Genomic DNA, 13,347 nt, shown 5'->3' on the forward strand with positions numbered 1-13,347 from the left:
GTCAAGTTGACACACGCAATGAGCCGTCACATCGCACGGACTTGTCCCAGTCCTCAGCTCATCTTCTGGTCACTTCTTGTTCATTGAAGGTTTGGACACTCAGTTCATTCTTATTATCTGGGGAAACATAGAGAAACTACTTTTATGTGTCTGCCTAGTTCGAGTTTTCTGAGCACATTTTGTTGAAACTCGGGAACTGAGCTAAAAGAATAAGACTGGGGAGTTGAAAGGCGATGGCCAGATGCCGAGGGATTTCCCAGAGAGACTCACCTCCCCAGCCGGGAGGGTTCGCCTTTCGAGGTGGGGATGAGACCAGAGAACATCCCGCATCTCTGGGTTTCAAAACCGGAGAGAGGAATCTTCTCTTCCCCTTCAAGTGATTGATTTACATTCCAAAGGGTAAGAACCCAGGATTTTTTCCAAGGAGAATTTATTTACACTAGTGAGCGACAAAGATTCTTTGCCTGGCCAAACTGCGGTCAGGCTCCTGCACCTTCTCCCAGGCTCATCTGTGCGTTTCTTTATAAAATCTAGTTTTAGCAAGAATCCGGCTGAGTCAGTTTACCTGGGATTCTCCGCCCTTGGTAACTGATCACCATCAACATCTGATTGGGTCCCTCGACCTCCACCATTCCCAGGTGAGGTCTGAACATGTGGCCCGTCTTCGGCAGGGATCCGGTGAGCTCAGGTTAGCAGGAATCCCCCCAAGCCCTGATGTTCTCTCTCAAATTTCCATGCCCGCCCCTCACCCTACTCCTTGGCTGTAATTCCCACTCGCCCATGCCGTGTCCACAGTCGAGGTTGATTCTACACTGAAGTCTCTTTTCCTCTATTGCAATCATTCTGATAAACTGTTTTTACCACTTTACCTACTGTCCGTCTCCGGAGATAAGTTTTCTTTCCCCTTTTCGGAAGGGTAGGAGGTCTGCTGTGCAAGCCATCCTACACAGCCACGGCGACTGACATTTCATTCGCGAAACGCAGAACGTGTACGGTGATATCTAACGTAGCTCTCATTGCGTTGCCCCAGAGGCAAGAATTGGGGTGTGGGAGAAGGGGCGTGGTTATTATAAGTTAGGGAGAATGAATCTCTCGGCGCCCTGGAAGCGCATGTCTACCTTCACTGGAATATAAACGGACGCAAACACTGACCGCTTGACATCGTTTCCACACTGTTGCATTCACGCCGGTTCAACACTCAGCTCACACCCGCAGCCCTGGGCTTCTCACTCCGCTCCCTCGCTGCCCACACGCCAGCTTCTCTCTGCTTTACCCCAGCGCCCACTCCTCGGCCATTTCTTGGACTGCCAACATTTTAATTCCGAGCGGACTCCCCACTTCTTATCATCACTTACTCGAGTCCCTTCGTCTATCCTGGGACCAACAGTTGAATGACTCTCCTTTGTCACTGACCATTACGCCCGCGGGTCAGCTCTTCCTTCTTTTAACTGAGTTTAGAGTTTACGGTTTTTAAATAGAATCGCTCCTTCGCAAACACTCTCCACCTTTGCCCCTCTTGACTTTGCTTGGCAAAACTTCTCTGTGGCTACAGTAAATGTTCTGACCGTTCCACGCCTGCTTCCCAGCAAGCCAGCGGGGCGGGAACAATCACCGACAGTGCTGGCCGGCGCCACTCCGAATTCACGACACGACCTCATGGAGCTCGTCGGCACTGCCCAGCTGCCCTGTGACCTCCTCCGCTCGATTCTTTCTCTCACACTAAGAGATTATTATTTCATACTTTCTCCTCTCTCCTTAAAACTGCCGGTACCTTTCTGTATCAGTCAGTTTTTGCCGTGTAACAAGCAAGTACAAAATCCCTGTGGCATACAAGAGTAAGAATTTGTGATCATGCTTACAGGTCTATGCAACAGCCAGGCTTGCTCTGTCCATGTGTCTCTCATTATTCTGGTACCAGCTGGTGGCCGGGGGTACATTCTTCTCATGGCTGTAGCCGTAGCAAAGAGACCAGGCCCAGCTGGGCCATGTCGTGTTAATGCTCTGTTCGCCTCTTGCACTCCCTCACATTCCACTGGCCAAGTTGCAAGGCCAAGGCCCCCCTCACTGTGATGGAAAGTCTACTCCTCAGGTGGAGATGGGGTGGAGACAAGGGAGGGAACATTTGCTCCCAGTTCATGATCTTGTTTTATCTCACTGAACAGTCAGAGGAGAGCTACCTTGTATTTTCTTCACCGAATCGCCAGCCCAACGTCAGCCTCTGTCTGACTCAGGCATTGTCTTCTCTGTTGTGATGAGGGGCCCGCTGGGTCTACGTCCCTCCTCCCCGCATTGTGCCCTGGGTCCTACCTCCTCTGGCTGTCCCAGGAGCTGCCCTGAGCCGTGATTTTCCTTCTCTCCGGGATCAGTCCCATCAGCAAACGCACTGCGTTACCTCCCACGCCCCAGCACTGTCCTCCTTGGACTTCTCAACCCGCTCCAGGCACCGACCCAATGTGCTGTTCTGAACAGCAAAACTCCTCAGAAAGGTCACTCTAAATCAGTTCAGACTGTCTCGCCACCCGATTCCAATCAAGCTTTTATCCTCCACGTTAAGGCCATGTGGACCAAAATCACCAACAACTGCCATCTTGTCAACTCCAGTGACACTTTTCATTCTTCCTCTTGCTCGACTCATTGATGGTGTTTGGTACAGTGAATCGTTTCTTCCTTGAAGACCTTCCTTTGGATTCCATGAAGATTTACTCTTCCCTCCGACTTCACTAACTTCTCTGTCTATGTTTTTGTTTGTTTGTTTGTTTGTTTGTTTTTTAGGATTCTCCTTTTCCTGTGACATCTAAATGTGGGTTCATTCTGGACTGAGTTTTTGATTCTTTATCTACAATCTCTCCCTAGGTGGTTTTACGTTTCACTTTGTCCCACGGCTTTAAAAACCATGTGTAAACGGATGGTTTCATAGTTTTATATTTATCCTCGACCTCGCCCCTAAACTCCATCCAATTTACTTGGCTTCTCAGTTGGGCGTTGAATAGACACCTCAGCATATCAATACTTGATTGCTTCCCAAACCCACAATTCACCGTGTCAGTAAACGACGCCACCCAAAATCGGGTCATGTGGCTTCGGTTCTCTTCCTCACATCTTTCATTGTATCATTGAAAATATCCTTCACATACATCTGGAATCCACCTATTTTCACCACCTCTGTGGATGGGAGGATAATGGCCCCCCAAAGATGTCCGCGATCTAATCTCCAAAGCCTGTGATTGTCACTTTACCTGGCAACAGGGACTGTGCAGATGTGATTAGGTTAAAGGCCTCAGATAGGAGATTGTCCTAGTTTATCTGGGTGACCTAATGACTTGAGTCCTTAGGGGAAGAGAAAAGCAGAAAGACGGAGCAGAGAGAGAGAGAGCGAGAGAGAGAGAGCGAGAGAGAGATATTTTATATAGAGAGAGCGAGAGCGAGAGAGAGAGAGAGAGAGAGAGAGAGAGAGAGAGAGAAAGAGAGAGAGAGAGGGGAGAGAGAGACAGAGAGACGGAGAGAGGAGGAGGAGAGAGAGAGGGAGAGACATCGAGAGAGAGAGTAGAAGGATATATATATATATATATATATGTTAGTTAAGAGATAGTAGATACAAGAGAGGGAAGAGATATATATATGCATGGTCACAGTTAGCTATCGCTAGCTCTGGAGATGAAGGAAAGAAGTTCTGAGCCAAGGAGCATGGCAGCCTCTTGAAGCTGGGAACGAACAGCTCTCATCTTATAGCCTGCGAGGAAATCACTATCACTATCTCCATCACTATCACCTGGTCCCTCCTCCATTCTCTTTTCACTGTCCAGTTTCCAAGGTCTACAAGGACCTTGATCCTGTAGCCACAAGGAGCTGAATTTTGAAAACTCAGCTGAACAGGAAACAAGTTCTTCCCTAGAGCTCCCGACAGGACTGCAGCCCTGCCAACGCCTTGCCTTTAGCATCATGAGACTGTTCTGGAATTCTGACCTGCAGTTCTGTAAGGTAATAAGTGACTGTTGCTTTAAGACACTGGGTTTGTGGTAACTTTTCACAGCAGCAATAGAAAATGAATACGATCTCCATCACTATCACCTGGTCAAAGGCACCATCGTCTCTCGCTGGCAAAGGCCTCTCAATTGCTTCTTCTCCACAGAAGAGCCAAAGTGGTATTTTAAAGTATAAACCAGGTCATGCCATTCTCCTGCTCTGAAGCCTCTAAAAGCTTCTCAACACATTTAGAGAAAATCCGATTTTTTTTATCATGGCCCACAAGTCCCTACGCATCCGACATTCAAGTAACTTTACGATTTCAAATTCTTCCACGTTCCTTCTCTCTCATTTTGCTCCAACCACAATGGTCTTCTTGCAATTTCTAAAATGCACCAAGCTCATTCCTGCCTCAGAGTTTGTATCCTTGCACACCCTTTCCCCGGGACCCTTACTCTTTCCCAGATATTCACAGGGTTCGCTCCCTTATTTCAATTCACTCAGGTCAGAGCTAGCATGGCACCTCCATGGGCAGGACCCCCATGTGGGCCATAGCTATAACCATCCTATGTTCCACTCCTGCTACCCCTACTCCTTCATGTTCATACTCACGGCCATATTATTCTCGATAGCGTGTATTAGTATTCGAAATCAGTATTAGAGATACATTCCTTTCTAATTTTTGTCTGTCTCTACCACTAGAAAAAAAGCTTCACGAGGGCTCCTAAAAGTTTGTCTCGTGTGTTGCTGTTTTGTGTATTTCTGGCTTGAACAGCTCCTGGTATGTAATAAGGGTTTAATATAATTTTATTGATGGACTAAAGGGTGGAATGTGGCTACAGTATCTGAGTCTATGATTCAATGAGCCCACCCCTTCCACAGCTGAAGTGCTTGGGGAGGGAGTGCAGAAAGCTCTCAATATTCTACATGATTCATTCTTTATCGAACAGATCAGCACATCAGCGGGGTCACTGGGTGAAGGATCTCTGCAGAGCTATGGAGGGCAGAGGTCCTGGGTCGGGCTGGCACACTGTGCACATCCCGACACAGCAGAATCAGAGTTCAAGGGGCAAGCCAAGCGGGGAAGCATCTGATGGGGCTGGTCAGCTGCTGTCTCGGCCCAGAGGGGCGAGAGGTCATAGTATTTTGCTTGCTCCTTTGGTTTTTCTGCTGAACTCACATAGTTTTTGAATATCATGATGGTTGGAAGAAGGTTTCCCCCTCCCTCCGTTTACAAAATGAGCTGGTACCACGCCTGCGGGTTAGGTCACCGAGCACGCCCTTCCAACTAAGTCAAGCATCTAACGTCTCTCATTCCTGATGACATTGCCGAAGCGCTGAGACCTCAAGGCATGTGGTTTTTAAAAAAAATACTTATTCACAGAACAACTGCTTCATCTGGGAAAGAAGTTCCAGCAGGTGCATCCTTGAGTCTTCACGACCAGCAGGGTTCCTCCATCTCGCTGTTCACTTCCAACCACCCTTGCTTCAAGACCCAGTTGGTACAGCAGGACACAGGCTTCTGTAGACTTCCAAGTTTCTATCACGAGTTTTCTTGCAGTTTTGACCAAACATTTTTCTCCAACTGCAAAATAGAAATTTACATTTATTTATCTATTAAAAAAATAGTGAATTTGTCCTTTCAAGTTCAATTTGTCCAGGTCACATTCCTCTGCTGACACCTTCGTCCTGGATGAATTAGCACCTTGGAGTGCACGCTGTCTTTAATATTTCTCTCTGTAGCCATCTACAGCTTAGGGGTCACATAGAGCTGTGCAGGAGCCGGGCCTTGCGATGAATATTGGCACATCATAATATTTGCTGGAGCTTACTAGGTGCCAGGCTCTGTGCTAAGGACCGAGTCCCTCCTCCATTCTCTTTTCACTGTCCAGTTTCCATCCCCAGCACAGCTCATGTCAAGGTCACTGGTGACGGCCATCTTGTTGAGATCCAAGAGAGCCACATGGGTTCTCTCACTGGTCCTCTTGGCAGCATTTGACCCAGGTGCCAGTTCCTTCTCCTGAAGCACTTTCGTCTTTGGCTTCTATCTTGCTTCAGTCTCTTGATTTTCCTCTTCCCTCACATCGTCTTCTTTATTATTTGCTTTGACCAGATGACACATTAAAGGACCCCTGGTCCGATGCCTTCCTTCCTTCTCTGTCTGCGTTTTCTCCTCAGGTGCTTTGTTAGGGTCCCATGACTTTAAATGCCTCCTAGAGGCTGATGGCTTCCAAATTTATCTTCGTCCATGACTTCTTCCCCGAGTTCCAGCCACACTCTGGACGTCTCTTCTTAGAGGTCTACTCGACTTCTCAAACCCAAAAGTCCCCAACACAACTTTTGAGTCCTCTGCCATAAAATGAAAAGAAACCTAGAACTAATTCTTGATTCGCCTCTTTCCATTATTGCCACATCCAAATTTACCAGCAAGTCATGCCAGCTCTACCTCCACAGTACACTTCCCAGCCCAGCCCCTGGGCTCATTGCCATAACTCCCACCTTGGTTCAAGCCATCATCACTTCTTGGTCTAGATAATGACCCCAGCCTCTTTAGGGGTCTCCTTGCTTTCATTCTAGCTTTAATCCAAACAGCAGGAAGTCTTTACGTATATAGATCAGATCATATTTATTCTTTTGTTAAAACTTCCCAATGGCTTCTCATTATACTTTAGGAAAATAATCCCCTGAGCCCCTTTAATCTGGCTCTACCTTCTTATCCTGACTTCAGCTGTTACCCTCTACCTTACCCCACCCGTCGGCACACGAACACTGGACCCTGTGCTGCAGGCTTCCTGGCCCACTTCATCTTCCCCACGTTAGTAATTTCTTTTCCATCTCAGGGCCTTTGTATTTGCCGATCCTCTGCGTTGACCACGGGTCCCCTACACCTTCACGCCCTTTGGGTCTCAGATTTGTTGTCACCTCCTCAATGAGGCCTTCCTTGCCTGACGAGGAAACTGAGGCTCTGAGAGTCCAGTAACTTGTGCGAGGCTGTTCCTCCGGTCACGTGAGATCTGAGCCCTGTGTTTTGACCACGATTTTCTCTGTCTCTCCTCCCTCATCATAGGGCCGGAGATCACAGGCTGATGCAGGGCTTGTTGGGGGCTAAAGCGATGAAGGGACGTGAGGTGACAAATAGGGAGAAAGTGAGCCCATGAGCATTTTTGGCAAGAGCGGAGGAACACAGTAACGGAACAAACGGATGTTGAAAAAAATGAAGCGTGAGTCTGTTGACTCCTCGAGACAGCTAAGAATAAGACATCACACCATGGTCCAAAGATCGAGACTGCAAAACAGCCCAGCTGTCCCCAGCTAGGGAAGCGTTACTTGATTCCTAAGGAAGTAAGGCATAAAGGCCTAACTGATATTTGTGTCTGTGGTGAGTGCCTTAGGCTTGATTTAACAGCTTATCACAGCATGATTATTATTCTCAAGTAAGTCCTTTAGTTTAATGTTACTATTAAAAGAACCCCAATATTGGTTGACATAGAAATACCTGACTCTGGTGACTAATGTCGTCACAGTACTGGAATTGGAAAAGACCACGTCGACGGTAATAGGAAGAGTGTGTGTATCAGCTCTTGTGTTGGGTCATTTAAGTGTTCCTTTTGGGTGCATCTGTACCCCAAATGTCTTGGGAGAAAGATCCCAAGAAAGATGGGAATTACATAAACACACTCAGCTACCAGCATAATCTTAGAGCATGTGCTAAGTTGAATAATGTCCCCCCAAATTTGTGTCTGTTCAGAACCTGCGAATGTGACCTTATTTGGAAATAGAGCCTTTGCAGATATAATCAAGATCATTAAAATGGTCATTGAAATAGGCCCTAAATCCCACAGGGGAAACTCGGACACAGAGGTGTGGACATAGAGGGAGGATGCTGTGGAGAGACAGAGTCGGGGACTAGAGCATTGCAGCTGTGAGCCCAGAAACCCGAGGACCGCAGCAGTGCCAGAGGCTGGGACAGCCTGCAGAGAGAGTGTGGCCTCGCCGGCGCGGTGGCTTAGGTGCCTGGCTTCCAGGACCGTGAGAGGATAAACCTCCGATGTGATAAACAGCCGGGTTCATGGTAATTTGATATGGCAGCGCCAGGAAATGAATACAATGCATCATCAAAATTATTGGCCGCTATCAGATGCTCATCGTATGTAAAAATTCCGCATAGTCACTTTTTATTTTTATGGAAACGGCTTATTTTCATTTTAAAAAGTAGTTCCTGGCAATCTACATGAGCAGGCAGTGCATTCACATCAAAAATTAAACATGGTTCATATATACAATGGAATATTACTCAGCCATTAAAAGAAATGAAATCCTACCATTTGCAATGACTTGGATGGACCTAGAGGTTACTATGCTGAGTGAAATAAGTCAGACAGAGGAAGATAAATACCACATGATTTCACTTATATGTGGTATCTAAGGAACAAAAAGAACAAACTAATCAAAAACAGACTCACAAATATAGTGGAGAATTTGGTGACAGACAGAGGGGAGGAGGGTCGGGAGGCTGGGAGAATGGGGTGAAGGGTTAGAGAAGTACAGATTAGTAGCTGGTAGTTGGGTACGGGGAGCACAGCAGAGGGAATGCAATTAGCATTAATATGATGGCTAGGTGGAAGGCCGAGAGCAATTGGGGGGATCGTTGAATGAACATTATAGCTGTCTAACCAATGTCCTGTATACATGAAACTAATTTAAATAAATAAATTTATTAAAAAAAATTAAACATAGAATGTGTAAGGAGTCTCCCTCTTTCCCACTATAGCTCCCCACTTCACGGGCAATATCGTTTACTCGTTTCCAGTATGTTCTTCCAGAAGTCTGTGCACATACAGGCAATTCAAGGGCATACTCTCCTCTCATCTTTAAAACAAATCGTAGCGTACTCTGCGCTCTGCTTTGCACCTTGCTTTTTTCACTCAATTATTTATCTTGGAAAACTTTCCATGTGCTTTCATAGAGAGCAGCTGGATTCATTTTTACGGCTGCAAAATTTTCCATCGTATGCTTGCAGTGATCATTTTTTTAGCTGGTCTTCTCATAATACCCATTTCACTGGCTTCTAATATTTTGCTATTATAAACAATGCTGCAACGAACAACTATATACATACGTAATTTCGTGTGTTTGTGATTAAATATGTAGGGTAAATTCCACAAAGGTGAAATAGCCTAATCTTAAAAATGTGTAGTTTTTTTTTTTAAATTGATTTTATTGTGGTAAAATACACATAAAATTTACCATTTTAATAATTTTTAAGTGGCGTGAAATGCAGTGACACTATGCACATTCACATTTCACTTAGTGCAAACACCACGTTTTCACATTTAGTGCAAACACCACTGTTTGTCTCCAGAACGTTTCATTCTCCCAAGCTGAGCTGTTTACGGTCACACACTGACCCTCCCCTTCCGCTTCCCCTGGCTCCAGTCAACCGCCATTCACCCTCTGTCTCTGTGAATCTGACCGCTCTAGGCAGCTCATAGAAGTGGAATCATATAATACTGGCTTTTTGCGTCTGGTTTATTTCACTTAGCATGATGTCCTCAAGGTTTTTCCTGTGGAAGCATATGTCAGAATTTCCTTCCCTTTTTAAGGCTGAACAATATCGCATTGCGTGTAATGACCACGTTTTGTTCACCTGTTCCTCCGCGAGTGGACATTCAGGTTGTTTCGATCTTTTTGTTCTTGTGAACGTGGGTGTACAAATATGTGTTCGAGTGTCTGCCTTCAGTTCTTTGCACACGTACTCACCAGTGGGACTGCCGGATCATACGGTAATTTAATTTTTTGAGGAACCACCATACCATTTCTGCAGAAGCTACACCAGTTCACGTTCCCAATAATAGTGCACAAGGGTTCCGATTTCTCTACATCTTCAGCAAGATTTGTTATTTTCTGTTTTGTTTTTTTTTTAAATAGCCATCTTAATGGGTGCGAAGTGGTATCTCACTGAGATTTCGATTTGCATTTCGCTAATAATTAGTGATATTGAGCATCTTTTCTTGTGTTTACTGGACATTTGTATATCTTCTTTGGAGAAATGTCTATCCAAGTTCTTTGCTCATTTTTAAATTGAGTTCTTTGCTTGTTTGTTGTTGAGTTTCCCATAATTTTAAAAATATTTTAAAAAATTTTCATTTATAGTTGGCATGCAATAAGTTAGTTTCAGGTGTACAACACAGTGATTAGGCATTTATATACTTACGAAGTGATCACCCTGTGCATCTAGCACCCATCCGACACCATACATAGTAATTACAATATTATTGACTATATATGACTTTTTTGAAACCCTCTGTGCTTCCTGGGCTTGTATGTCAATTTTCTTCACCATACATTCCCATGGGTATTTTGTAACTACCACTTTGTACTTCTTAATAACTTTCTCTTTTTTTACCCACTCCCAACTGCCTTCCAACTGACAACCCTCAAAATGTTTTGCGTATCTATGAGTTTGTTTATTTTGTTCTTTACATTCCACATGTAAGTGAAAACATCTGTCTTGCTCTGTCTGGCTGACTCCACTCCGCACAGTGCCCTCTAGGTCCATCCATGTTTTTGCAGATGTCATGATTTCCTTCTTTTTTATGGCTGAGTAATTTTCCATTGTATATGCACCACCTCTCCTTTATCCATTCATCTGTTGATGGACACCCAGGATGTCTCCATATCTTGGCTACTGTAAATAATGCTGCAGTGAACCTATGAATGCAAATGTCCCTTCAAAGTAGTATTTGGGTTTTTTGGGATGAATACCCAGAAGTGGGATTCCTGGGGCCTTCTTTGTCTCTTGTTATAGCCTTTGTTTTAAAGTCTATTTTGTCTGGTGTAAGTATTGCTAGACCAGATTTTTTTTTGTTTCCATTTTCATGAAATATCTTTCTCCATCTCTTTACATTCAGTCTCTGTGTGCCTTTTGATCTGAAGTGAGTCTCTTGTAGGCAGCGTATGTAAGGGTCTCATTTTCTTATCCATTCAGACACCCTATCTTTTGAAAGGAGCTTTGAATCCTTTTTCATTTGAAGTAATTATTGATAGATATGTAGTTATTGCCATTTTATTATTTATAGTTTGATCATTTTTTTCTCCTTCTTAAAGAAGTCCCTCCAACATTTCCTGTAATACTTGGCTTGGTGGTGATGCACTCCTTTAGCTTTTTCTCGTCTGGGAAGCTGTTTATCTGTCCTTCGATTCTAAATGAGAGCTTTGCTGGGTAGAGTAATCTTGGTTGTAAGTCCTTGCTTCAATCACTTTGACTATTTCCTGCCATTCTCTTTTGGCCTGCAGAGTTTCCGCTGAGAAATCAGCTAAGAGCCTTATGGGAGCACCCTTTCAGGTAATTGCTTTTCTCTTGCTGCTTTTAAGACTTTTTGCCTTTAAAAGTTGGCATTTTAATTATGATACGTCTTGGTGTAGGCCTCTGTAGGTTCATCTTTTTTGAAACCCTCTGTGCTTCCTGGGCTTGTATGTCAATTTTCTTCACCAAGTTATGGAACATTTTCCATTATTATTTCTTCAAATAGGTTTTTAATTCTTTGCTCTCTCTCTTCTCCTTCTGGTACCCCTATGGTGCGAACGTTGGTGCATTTGATATTGTCCCAGAGGTCCCTTAATCTATCCTAATTTTTTAAAATTTGTTTTTATTTATTTTTATTTTTATTTATTTTTATTATTTTTTAGGTGAGGCAACCCTTGGTTGACCTCACAGATTGCAAGGACCTTGTCAGCTTACAATCCTTTATCTATCTATCTATCTATCTATTTATTTATTTATTTATTTATTTATTTATTTATTTATTTATTTATTTATTTATTTATACAGCACCTGGTCTTCCTATGTGGTCTCCCATTCAAGTACTAACCAGACCCGACCCTGCTTAGCTTCCGAGACCAGACAGGATCGGGCTGGTTCAGGGTAGCATGGCTGTAGACTCCTAACTTTTTTGGAATCATTTTCTTGTTGCTGTTCTATTTGGGTGTTTTCTGTTACCTTATCTTCTGAATCGTTGATTTATCCTCTGCTTCCTCTAATCTACTGTCGATTCCCTCTGATACATTCTTTATTTCAGTAATTATATTCTTCATTTTTCTATCTCTTTGTTAAAGTTCTCACTGAGTTCATCTACTTTTTCCCTAAGTTCATTGATCATTCTTATAACCAGTGTTTCGAATTCCGCATCTGGTAGATTGCTTGTCTCCATTTTGTTTAATTCTCTCTCAGGAGCTTTGTTCTGTTCTTTCATTTAGGACATGTTTCTTTGTCTCCCCATTTTGGCTGCCTATTTGTGTTTGTTGCTGTGTATTCGGTAGGGCTGCTATGTCTCCCATTCTTAGTAGAGTAGCCTTATGTAGTAAGTGTCCTGTGGGGCCCAAGTGGTGCAGTTTTCCCTGGTCACCTGAGTCAGGTGTTCTAGGTGTATCATTGTATGGGTTGTGTGTGCCCTCCTGTTGTAGTTGGTTGCTGTTTGCATGTCAGCGGGAGGGATTGACCTTGGGCTGACTGATTGTGAGGACTGGCCAGTGAGGGCTGACCCTATGGAGCAGGATCCATTTCAGCAGGGCTCTGGTGCTGGCCTAGTATGCCCTTTGGATGTGTCCTCTGATGCAGCCTCAGGAGATGCTTTGTTGAAGCTGGCCATCGAATATGCAGGCCCCAGGGCCTCCTGGAAGGGGCCCTGCCCCAGGCCTAGTTCATCCACATCCTGTGCCCTGCTCAAAGCTACCTAGCAAGAGCCATCATCAATCCATGGTGGGTGCCACCCATGCCGGGCTTAGAGGTACCTGGAGGAGCCAAGCCATGAATGAAGGCCAGCTGCTGCTGCTCAGCAACAGGAACGTGGCACATCAAGGCCAGCTATGGCTGGTTTAGGGTTTCTGAACCTTTGAGAGATTTTAGGAAAGTTCGCAGCTTAAACCAAGACATTTTGTTTGTATGGAAAAGCTTCTGGAAGTGGCTTGGGTGGCCCCACCCAATGGGAGGGGCAGAGTCTCAGGGAATCACCTGGGTGGGGTGAAGCACATTAACTACGTTGATGGAGATTCAGATATGGCACCCACCTGGGTCTGCAAGCTGAGTGGTGGAGGACTCCGCAATGGATTCTGCCAGTACTTCTGTCTGGGAGAAAGCTGCCCCTCCAGCCCTCGCCCTGACACCAGACGACTCAACGTCTCTCTGTCTGTCCCTCCCTGGTGCCTTTCGAGCGTCTGCTTCAGCGCTGGAGCTCAGAGCGAGTGAGTCCATCAGCCGTAGTAAGTCTACATGTTTTGCTTCAGATTTTCTACTACTCTGAAATATGAGGTGTCAGCCATGGTTCAAATATCCAGATCTTGCTATTATTGAGCCAAACTTTCCATGTTCTTGGTGTAAGATTTTCA

At 44.8% G+C, this 13,347-nt stretch overlaps 1 pseudogene; it reads right to left on the reverse strand.

The window, feature by feature from the left end:
- Positions 1–11,785: 11,785 nt before the first annotated feature.
- Positions 11,786–11,904, reverse strand: LOC120599046 (uncharacterized; annotated as a pseudogene).
- Positions 11,905–13,347: the final 1,443 nt, after the last annotated feature.

Source organism: Pteropus medius, unplaced genomic scaffold, assembly GCF_902729225.1.
Source record: "Pteropus medius unplaced genomic scaffold, Ma_sr-lr_union100, whole genome shotgun sequence".
NCBI classification, from domain to species: Eukaryota; Metazoa; Chordata; class Mammalia; order Chiroptera; family Pteropodidae; genus Pteropus; species Pteropus medius.